Consider the following 12,008-nt stretch of genomic DNA (forward strand, 5'->3'; position numbering starts at 1 on the left):
TACAAATAAAAGCACATAATGCATATTTTAATATCTGTAGTCTTACCTTTCTAATGTGATGGATGTACCTGTTTTTGTGAGCAAAGTTTAGGGAAGCTGAGTATAATGTTTGTCAGCTTTAGCCTTAGGTCAGTTTCAGCATTCATCCTGCTTCTGTATTTGGACTTGAAAATCCTGTCTCGCACAGGTACGTAGTAGCAAATGACATCAGAAAATACATTGTTTTGTCTGGAAGTTCTGGGTACTCTCCAGTTCTTTGAATCCAAAACTCAGTTAGGGATTGTCTTTTAAATTCTGATCTTAATGTTTTCTCACAAGAAAGCTCCAGCAAGAACTCTTGTGCCTTATTGGACAAACCAGAGGGCAGCTCACTGATTTCAGTTCTGAAAGGATTACATACCCAGTTGTTGACTTGCCAGTAGAAGCTGAACCAATCTTCAAACTGTTGCTTAAGAGCGACATGATCTTCAGTGTTGTTTTTTGTCAAGAACCAGTTCAGTTTCAGACAGAAAACCTTCCAGTGTTGGGAATGAGCTGAAATCATCCTTTGTTATGTGACTAGCAAACAAGTCAAATTTCTTGATTATTGTATTGATTTTTGTCTGGCACATCCAGTATAGTCACTGAAACTCCCTGTAGCACAGTGTTCAACTCATTTAAGCATATGAATGTATCGGAGAGGCAAGCCAATCATGAGAGCCAGGATGAATCTTCAAAACAGCTTGTGAATTGGAATGGATGGTCTATTAGAAATAGCTGTACTTTTGAACGTAGCTCAGACGAGTAAGTACTTTGCCTCTTGACAAACACTGTACTTCTCTATGAAGAAGTAAATGAACACTACCCATTTCATTGCACAGTACACTAAAAATTCAAGAATTCATAGGTGTAGCTAGTTTTCACAGCAGAGTCCAAAACACCCTTCATTTCCACTGGCATTTTCTTGGCAGCTAGTGCCTCTTGATAAATGCTACAGCGCACCCATGTGGCATTAAGTGCCACTTTGCAGATACTAGTCATTACCCCACTGTGACTTCCCATCATTGCTTATGCACCATGAGTACATATTCCAACACAATGTTGCCAATCAATACCGTGTTCCTTCACAAACTCATCTAGTAACTGGAAAAGTTGTTCGGCGGTGGTTCTTCTTGGCATTGAATGACCAAATAAAATATAGATTCTAGGACTGGAAGGGACCTCGAGAGGTCATCGAGTCCAGTCCCCTGCCTTTATGGCAGGACCAAATACTGTCTAGACCATCCCTGATAGACATTTATCTAAACTACTCTTAATTATCTCTAGAGATGGAGATGCCACAACCTCCCTAGGCAATTTATTCAAGTGTTTAACCACCCTGACATTTAGCAACTTTTTCCTAATATCCAACCTAAACCTCCAATACTTTCCGTTGCCACTCATACCTGATGTATGCAAGAAGATTTGCAATATTAGTGATATCAGTCATCTCATCCAATTGCAATGCAAAATACCTATTGCTCACATGTTTCATGAGAATGCCTTTAACATTAGCTGCCGTATCTTGAATTCTGTGTGACAGTGTCATGTGAAAGAGGCACACAAACTAACTGCTTTGCCGTCTTCTCTCTGCACGTTATAAACGCAAGTTCTTTAGCTGCAGAATAATTTCTTCATGAATAGTGTGAGACTTCCCTTCTTTGGTGATTCAATGGCTTGTACAAAATAAAGCTTCCAGGGCCTTTAAATTTACCGTTGAATGAGCAAACATTGTTACTTTCCCTTGTTTCAACTCATTCAGTTTGCACTGAAAAAATTCAGGAGGTGTATTTTTGAAAGCAGCGTGATTTGTCTCCAAATGACGCTGGAGATTTGCAGGTTCAAGCTTTCGTTAGCCAGCACTGCATAGCATAACACACATTGCAGCCTTGGTTCATGTTGTTCACCAGTCCATGTGAAGCCTACATTAATATAGCTTGGGTGGTATTGTCTTACCCATATTTGGCGTTTCAGTGAATTTTCATCACTGGTACTCATACCGGTTCCTGGTAAACATGAGTTTGCACTCAAAATTTGCTTTGCAGATGTATGTTCCCTTGCTGTACTTTCACGTTCAGTTTTGAACTTTTCACTGATCTCACAGTTACTGGTTTGATTGATTATTGCTTTCTTTTACAAATATCCCATTTTCAACCAAAAATCTGTCTGGGGGTTGACTACTACTCTAGTGACTGGACTGACAACTGTTACATTTTTTGAAAAAGCACTACATTCTGGTACAGTCAGTACTTTCCATGTAACAATGATGCCCAATACATACAATAGGTAGATTAGCTGAATTTCATCCAATGCAAACCACACATACGCAGCTAAAAAATGAAACCAATTAACACTATGCATGTAGTGTAGTAGGGTACCAATTTAAAGAAACACACATTTTGCTTCTGGATTAAATGTGAATGAAAATGAAATAAAATAACAGGAAAGGCCCAATTAAATAACCTACTCCTACCGTAGACCACTAAATCTCTCCACTGGGCTGGGCGAGGGCGTGTTTTTTCCACACCGCAGCAGCCACCGGGCTCAGAAGGTGGGGTTCTCTCCCCTACCGCAGCATCCACTGGGCTGGGAAGGGGGAGTATATCTCCCCTGCCATAGTTGGTCTTGGGAAGGAGGAGTGTGTGTTTGTCCCCCGCTGTAGCTGGGCCTAGGAAGGAGGGGTGTGTGTGTCTCCTTCACAGGGGCAGCCCCAGGCTGGGAAAGCATGCTGCAGCTCCATTTACAGGGAACTGTCTGCAGAGCACCTGCATGGAGCTTGCGGACCACTGGTGGTCTGTGGACCATAGTTTGAGAACCTCTGGACTAAATGGTTCTGTGGTTCTCACTCACTCATGTCCGTCACCCCAATCGGGGTATGAGCCGCCAACCACAGATCTCCAGAATCCTCTATCCTGGGCCATTCGCTCTAGCTGGTTCCAGGTATAGCCCATTTTTTTACTATCAGCCTGAAGGTCACGTCGCCAGGTGTTTCTTGGACGGCCTCTTTTCCGCTTGCCTTGGGGGGTTCCACCGCAGTGCCTGTCTGGTGATGTTAGTTGGCTGCTTATGTATTGTATGTCCTAATCAACCCCACCTTCTCCTTCTGATTTCTTCCTCTGCTGGGGGTTGACAGGTCCTCTCCAAGAGGTGGATGTTACTGATGGTGTCTGGCCAGCGGATCTGGAGAATCCTTCTGAGGCAGCTATTAATGAAGGTCTGGATCTTCCTGATGGTTGTTTTGATTGTCCTCCAGGTTTCAGCTCCATACAGTAGGACTGATTTCACATTGGAGTTGAACAGTCGAATTTTTATTGCCAAAGACAGCTCTCTGGAGCTCCAGATGTTCTTGAGCTGTAAGAAGGCTGCTCTTGCCTTACCAATCCTTACTTTGATGTCTGCGTCTGTGCCACCCTGCTGGTCGATGATGCTACCTAGGTAGGTGAAGGACTGCACTTCTTCCAGGGGGCTTCCATTCAGTGTGACTGGGTCATTGCTGATGGAGTTAATCCTAAGGATCTTGGTCTTGTCTTTGTGAATGTTGAGGCCAACCTGTGATGACGTGGCTGCCACTACGTTGGTCTTCTCTTGCATCTGTTGTTTACTGTGCGAAAGCAGTGCAAGGTCGTCAGCAAAGTCCAGGTCATCAAGCTGGGTCCACAACGTCCACTGGATTCCATTCCTACGCTCGTAAGTGGATGTCTTCATAATCCAATTGATGACGAGGAGAAAGAGAAGTGGTGACAACAAGCATCCTTGCCTGACTCCAGTTTGCACCTGGAAGCTGTTAGTAAGCTGCCCTCCATGGATCACTCTACAGTGAATAGCGTCATATGAGTTCTTGATCAGGTTTACCACCTTTGCTGGGATGCCGTAGTGCCGAAGGAGCTTCCAGAGAGTCTCTCGATCCACGCTATCGAACGCTTTCTCATAATCAACAAAGTTGATGTACAACGAGGAGTTCCAGTCCACAGACTGCTCGACTATGATGCGAAGCATTGCTATCTGGTCCGTGCATGATCTATTCTGTCGGAAACCTGCCTGTTCATCTCGTAGCTGTGGATCGATGGCATCCTTCATTCTCTCTAAGAGGACTCGGTTGAAGACCTTCCCTGGCACCGACAGGAGTGTGATTCCTCTATAATTGGCACAGTTGCTAAGATCTCCTTTCTTGGGGATTTTGATGAGATATCCCTCTTTCCAGTCTATCGGAATCACTTCCTCTTCCCATATCTTCTCAAAGAGGGGATACAGCATTTCCACTGAAGCATCCAGGTCTGCTTTCAGGGCCTCTGCTGGGATGTCATCAGGTCCAGCCGCCTTCCTATTCTTCATCATGGTGATGGCTTTTCTGATCTCATCTCTGGTTGGTTTATCGCAATTAATTGGGAGGTCCTCGTTGGCTGGGTTGATATCTGGTGGATTTGGTGGTGCTGGTCTGTTCAGGAGTTCCTCAAAGTGCTCCGCCCATTTGTTCATCTGTTGTTCTATTCCTGTTATAGACTTTCCCTGCTTGTCTTTAACGGGAAGTTCTGGCTTGCTGAACTTTCCAGTCAGTCGCTTGGTAGTATCATACAGCTGTTTCATATTACCGCTGTATGCTGCCTGCTCTGCTTCTGCTGCCAGTTCATCCACATACTCTCTCTTGTCCTTCCTGATATACCTCTTCACTGCTCTATGGGCTTCAGCATACTCTTTTTGAGCTATGGCCTTTGCTGCTCTAGTCCTTCTGTTATTGACTGCTGCTGCCTTCTTCTTTCCGTCTTCTATCTTGATCAAGGTCTCTGCTGTGATCCACTCTTTCTGCTGGTGTTTCTTAATTCCAAACATTTCCTGGCATACTGACCTAAGTGTGTCTCTCACTTTCTGCCACCTGTTTAGTACACTGTCTTCCTCTTCCTCAGACTGATCCTGTAATACCGAAAACTTATTCTTCAGCCTCAGTCCAAAATCTTCCTTGGTCTTATGGTCCTTCAGAAGGCTGATGTTGTACTTCACTCTTCTGTCTGACGCATCTATCTGCGTCTGCTCCTCTTCTAACTCTAACGTCCTGCAAGGATCTTCTGAACTTCTTGCTAATGCAGACATGATCGATCTGATTTTCTGTCATGCCTGCTGGTGATACCCAGGTACTCTTGTGGATCTGCTTGTGAGGAAAGATGCTACCTCCTATGACCAGGTTGTTAAGTGCACACAGATCCACAAATCTCTCTCCATTCTCACTCATCTCTCCCAGAGCGTGGGTCCCCATGACTTGTTCGTATCCTGTGTTGTCAGGTCCAATTTTGGCATTAAAGTCTCCCATAAGGATGATGATGTCTTTGTCTGGGAGAATCTCTAATATTTTCTGGAGTCTGTTGTAAAAATAATCTTTGTCCTCCTCTTCGCTGTCATTAGTTGGAGCATAGCACTGAACAACATTCATCTTAATCCTCTTCATTTTAGTTCTGAAGGATGCTGTGATGATCCTGGGATCATGTGCCTCCCAACCAATCAGTGCTCTCTGTGCCTGCTTGGACAACATGAAGCCTACTTCCTGTGTGTGGGGTGCGTTGCTCTCTTCATGTCCTGAATACAGCAACAGCTCTCCTGTCAACAGTCATCTCTGTCCCACTTGCATCCATCTTGTCTCGCTAATGCCTAATAGGGTCAGGTTGTTACTCCTCATCTCTGCTGCAGCCTGCGCCGTCTTTCCTGACTCGTACATGGTCCTCACGTTCCATGTGCCTATGGTAATCCTCCTGGTTGCAAGAAGGGTAATCGGCTTAGTGGCTTCCTCACGGCTTTTACCACCCAGCATCATGCATCTTCGAGTTGAAGACCATTCTTTTTCCAGGGTAAAAGTCTCTGTTGTCTCTATTGTTGGCGTTTCTGTAGCAGGTTGATTTTTTACGAGGTGGAGTTGCTAGCCCCACGCCCAACCCTCCTCTTTTATCCTGACTTGGGACAGGCAGATGGCCCCAAAGGACCTCTCTGGTGGAGTTTCTGTGATTCTACCCAGCCACAAAGTTTTCCATCTTCCTGTAGATCAAATCTCAAAAGCTCACATAATTTAAATAAGTCAAGTGTATTCAATGCTCCGCCCCTTACTTAAATGCTGTCCTAAAATTGTGACTGAGTTTATGAAATACACAATGTATTAGATAAATTTTTCATGTATTACAAGTTTACACACTTTTTATCCTGTGTTTCATAGCAACTTTATTTGGATCTTCTAATCACCTTTCAGGAGCATGTGAAAGCCCATTTATATCCACTCTGCTTTATTAAAACAACTAAATAACGAAGGTACTTACATAGATTGCAGTGGCAATCAGATTCAATAAGGAAAGCACAGAGAGAACTAATTGCAAAGACTAGAAATTTAATTGATTCTTTTCTTTGGACTTTCAATTAGAAATGTATAACTTTGCAGAGGTTAAATTTACATCAGAAATGAATCATCCATCTAAAGATTACGTTGATGATTTTTCTCTAATGGGTTATAACTCACTAAAAGACCATACACAGCTTAGTTTTCGGATAGATTTTTCCCCACATATTGGTATCTACCCAAGACCTTTTTTAGTTTGTTATCACAACTTACTCTTTTTTTAATCCTAGTACAATTTGGGAATGGGTGATTTAGGTTGATATTCAAATATGGCTTTTGTTGGTATTTGGAAATTCTATGATTTGGATGAAATCTAGATCCCAAATTGAAATATCTGGATTCAGTATGAAGCCTCTACATGCCCTGATAAAGGCTCTCACCCCTTATCTTATTAGTAATTAGTAGATATTGGGTAGGGTGGACTAACAACTTTGTACATTCCTCTTCCATCACTTCAGGAGACAGTGGGTAAAGATTAAGTTGTTACAGCAAACTATCCAACTTTATTAGCTGGAGGGAGTTCCATTCTTGCTTAACTTCCAACATTGACCAACCCCCAAACTGCTAAGAATTATATTGGGCCCTTGGAGATAACACTTCCCTACCAATCTTGCACTGAGTCTGATGCCAAAATCCAGAGGTCATATTCAGTACTACTTGATTGGCATAAGCAAAAATCAAACTAAAAATTACATCACATTTTTAAAACATGCGATTTTATCTTTGCTTATATGCATTGCTTTCGTGTCTCATTAGAAATTAAAATTGCAGCTAGATGCATCAGTATTCTTTACTATATTATCATGTGTCAGTTTTAGCAGATATCAAAGGCAATTCTTGGCCTGTGTTGTCAAGGCAACACATCTTGGTTTTGGCCTCCATTATCTATTTGAATTCTTGGGTTCACAGAATTTAATTAAGCTGTTTTTCCTCTAAATAGAAATCATTCAAGGATGTCACGAAGCTTGAAGTGCATTCAGATTAAAGAATTAAGAAATGGATATTGTGCAAATTTATATATATTGCATGTTGATAAATAAAAGCATCTCACCTGCTAATGTTTGTATTGTCATGCCAAAGTTCCAGTATGAGTGAGTCTTATGAAATAACAGTGCATTTCATTACAGTTAATATCTGCATTTCCTTTAATGAAGCTGTTCCACACAAATTAATAGATTGACATATATTTTAAGGCCAGAAACGACCGCTGTGTCATCTTGTCTGACTTCCTGCATAACACTGGCCACTGGACTTCTCTGAATTTATTCCTGCTTCGAATTCAGTAGTTGTGGCTGACCTAGAACGGATCTTGTAGAAAAAAATTCAGTCTCGATTTTAAAATTTCCAGTGGTTAAAGACTCCACCCCAACCCTTTAAGTTTTTTCAATGGTTAGTTATGCTCATTGTTAAATTGCACGATGTTTTTAGTCTGAATTTATTTAACTTCATCCTCCATCCATTGGAATTTGTTATATCTTTGTGTGTCAGAATGAATAGCCATTTATCTCGTTTCTGTTTTCTATATGTTATACTTAGTCTGTGATGAAGTCACACTTTAACCTTCTCTTTGATTGGCTAAATAGATTCAAGTCCTTGAGTCTTTCATTGGAATGCATTTTTCCAGTTCTTTAGTCATGGCTCTCCTCTAAATCCTCTCCAATTTTTTAACATCCTTCTTGAACTATGGACACCAGAATTGGACACAGTATTCCACTGTGCAGCGTTGTAGCTGTGTTGGTCCCAGGATATTAGAGAGACAAGGTGGGTGAGCTCATATATTTTATTGGATCACCTGTTGGTGTGAGAGAGAAGCTTTTAAGCTACTCAGGGTCATCTTCAGCCCTTTGCCATACCTGAAGAAGACCCTGAGTAGCTTGAAAGCTTCTCTCTCACCAACAAAAGGATGGTCCAATAAAAGATATTACCATACCCACCTTGTCTCTCAGTATTCCACTGGCAGTTGCAAAAGGGCCAAATGCAGCAATAATATAATATCCCCTACTCTGATTTGAAATTCGCCTGATAATACATACAACAATTGCATTAGCCATTTTTTGGCCACAGCGTTGTTAGTAGGAGCTCATGTTCATTTGATTACCCTCCAGAACTCCAAAGTCCTTTTCAGAATTACTGCTTCCCAGTGTAGTCTCCCATCCTGTAATTATAGTCATGTTCTTTTTTTTCCTAAGAGTATGACCTTACGAATGATTGTGTGGAAAAATACAAAATTAGACTAAAAAAAGTTGACGTAGACCAGAGCCTGCATAACAAAATGAAATTCCATCCTAATCAGAAATTATTTTTATATAAGAAATGGAGGAACTTTCATATTTGCTTTGATTTACAGCTGTACAGATATTTTACTTCATTTACTTGGAATTCTAGAATGAGGCTTTTCTGTCATTCAGTATGTGAAAGTTATCTATTTATTGGCCTGTTGCTCAGCAAAAAAGGGCAGCAAAGGTGAAAAACCATGAGTGAAGCTTGGATATAAGTCACTTTTTCATTTAGCTTAGTCTTAGCAGTGGTCATCTATTTAAACACCCTCCCCCCCCAAAAAAACCAACCAAATACAAACCAAAAAAACCCCAAACAATTAACTTAATGCAACTTTTTATAGTTGACTAAGTTAAATGTGTAAGTGCCTGCCTGGAAATTCAAACTTTTGAATCTTAAGGCAAGTGTAACTCAGCCTGTTTTATACTTATTTAATTTTTCTATAACAGTGCTGTATACATTAATTTTTTGCCCTTGTGTGCATTACTGCAAATATATAATGTAGCCATATTACAGTTTCTGTGGGAACCATAATTTTGAATTTCTTGACTTTCATGTGTTTAAATTTTTAGGCAAACATTGTATTAACATAGGATTTTGTACTGAATTGTTAGTTCTTTTAAAGAGAGGCGGAGGACCACCTTGCCATTATGATGAGAGAGTCAAATAATTACATGGAGTAAACAGTCTATTTCTGAATCCAAAAAAGCAGGAGAAATGAAAAACCAAGGTGCTGATCTGTTTGTCCGCATTATCTTATGTTTAAATAAATACACCTACTGTGCTATTCAAATAGCTCCAACAGCATGTGGATTTCTGTGGCCACATGGCAGCATTTAGTCAGAGAAACAAAAAGACACAGGAAAGAAATGAGGAGGGGGGGAAACGAACAGAAAGGGGACTGCAAGACTTTATCATTATTTGTCTGTATTATGGTAGTGCCCAAGGCTCTACCCATTGTGCCAGGAACTATGTAAACACAAAAAATATGAGGGAAAGGAGAGGGAGGACAAGGGTAATAGTAATTATGTCCCACCATGATCTAGATTAGCAATGCATGCAACTTGATGGTTCCAAGACATTTGAAAATATTAATTTACTTATGTGAATAGATAACTCCGCTTTTCCCCAAGTATCAACCAACTTGGACATCATTAGTGTGCTAATAGCTTGTAAGAATCATATCAGAAGTTGGTCTTGAGGAGGATATGGCGGAGCAGAGAACCCAGACAGAAGAACTTGTGTACATGCTGGTGTACTCTAAACTTCCATTTTTCTCCCAGAGCTCAAACCACATTCCCAAGTAGTTATACCATAACCATGAGTCCTGTGAGGGTATGCATGTGACATGATGAATGCTGCTTCAGTGTGCAAAATATATTTCTTGAGTCCAAATAAGGGGATTCTGAAGCAAGATGAGCTGCTTGGTTTGATTTGTGTGGAATTATCTAGATTCCTTATTACAAGGCTTACTAGTTATTTTAGTTCCAAATCTATTTCTGTTCTTCTAGAACAATAGTTCTTCACTTTATTTCTATAATTTATACATCAGCAACAATTAACTTCAAAAGTTGTATATAACTTCATGTTACAAGTCTTAATCTCTTAAATGAACTTATATGGCATCATACCAAGTTTCCACCTCTCCTATATATGATTTTTGTTCCTCATTTCTGGTGCTTGTCAAATATTTTTAAGGCTAGTCTTACACAAGTGTGCTGTGGCAGATTCAAAGGTATATCTAGATGCTCCTCTGGGTCACAGCTACTGTCTGAGCTCTGGAAAAAATGAACACCTGCACAGATTCAAAATGTATATCCTTGGATGCAAATTGGTACTTGCGGAGCTGCAGGGCTCTACTGGGAACCGCAGAAGTGAAAGCAGCAGGGTGGCGTGCTGCCACTCCCAGCCCACAGCATTAGCGTGACCAAGGACAGCTGCTGGTGAGTGCCCTAGTGGGTAGGGCTGGGGGTGTTACAGCCATGCCAAAGGAACTGCTTGCACAGGGTGCTTGTTTTTGGCAGTAGCAGCCTGCCAGGGTGCTGGTTTGTCCGCTGCAGTTCCTAGTAGAGCCCTGCAGCTCCATGGATTTAAATTTTGTATCTGCGCAGGCCTTTAACCATCTAGGACAGATCAGTGTTTTACATGAAAGTGTTGTAGAAGGTTCTGTGAAGAGACTCCCATTAACTTAAATGGGGGTTGAATTATATGAATACATGAGAGAAGTTGGAGATATTCACAGGTGCTGAAAGATAATTCTTAAATATTTATAATAAAACTTGATTGAACTAATTACTTGAAAACAACTCTGAACACGTACGTTATGCATTTCGATGTTAACAACCCTGCTGGTCAAAAACTACGGCCCTGATTCTGTAACAGAATATGCTCACGTATCCTATTGTAGGAGTAGGACCAATGTTGGCAGACTGAATATCTTTGAGTAAACAAGAAAAATACAGTAGGCTCATATATATGCAGTAGGAGCCTTAAAACAGTGACAGGTATTTTTAAGCATGGTTTTGTATATTCATTTTCACTGTGTATATTGAGTGGTAAATATTTGCCTATATAAGGATCATAAAATGCCCGTCAGCAAAAGAGTAAGTACTAATAAAAGCAGAGAGATAGTGCTATGTGAAACTGACAGCATTAACCTACAACACAGAACATCTTCTGAAGCACTTAGAGCATGTTGTAGAACTGATTTGTGGGTGTGGCTTCAAAAAGCAGCGACAGCATGTCAAACTCATGGAAAAAATGCAGAAATTGGGGTTGTTTTTGGCTTAATTGGCTTTTGAGTTGCTTGCTGGCTAGGTTTTGGCTTGTAGCTTGTTGCCCTTTTTAAAATCAGCTCCCGGCAAGCAGGGGAGAGAGTGAGGGGTCCACAGCGGGCCCTCCACTGTCCCGGACTGCAGACCGGGGGGATCTAGTCACATAGAGTGGTGGGGTTCTTAGGAATTGGCTTGTTTTGGCTTTGTTTTGAAACAGGATTAGCTTGGGTTTTTTTGGTCTATTGTGGCAGTTGAGGTGCTTATTTACCACATGAAAGTTGGCAACTGTGCAGCACGCATCAAGTCAGAAAGAAAAGCACCATGAAATTACACCAACGACAGCAACATTCATGTATGTTAAAAGTGAGCCATACCTGACCACACATAGTAGATGGAAGGGCCCCAAGCTCTGCCAGCAACCTCACAAAGTGATAATTTCAGCAAAGCTCCAGAGTCAATGGCAGCATTAATAGCCTGTGAAATCCCTGAGGGATACAAGTACAAGCCATTTAAAAAAACAGACACTATTTCTGTCACACTTGGACATTGAGGTCTTGACTGATGGCTTG

The 12,008-nt window shown here is 41.2% G+C and overlaps 1 protein-coding gene across 1 annotated transcript in view; it reads left to right on the top strand.

Annotated features, from left to right (window-relative positions):
• GRID2 (glutamate ionotropic receptor delta type subunit 2) overlaps nucleotides 1–12,008 on the top strand; it is a 1,109,147-nt gene that overhangs the window by 244,127 nt on the left and 853,012 nt on the right. The window lies entirely within an intron of this gene.

This window comes from Gopherus flavomarginatus, chromosome 3, assembly GCF_025201925.1.
Source record: "Gopherus flavomarginatus isolate rGopFla2 chromosome 3, rGopFla2.mat.asm, whole genome shotgun sequence".
NCBI lineage: Eukaryota > Metazoa > Chordata > Testudines > Testudinidae > Gopherus > Gopherus flavomarginatus.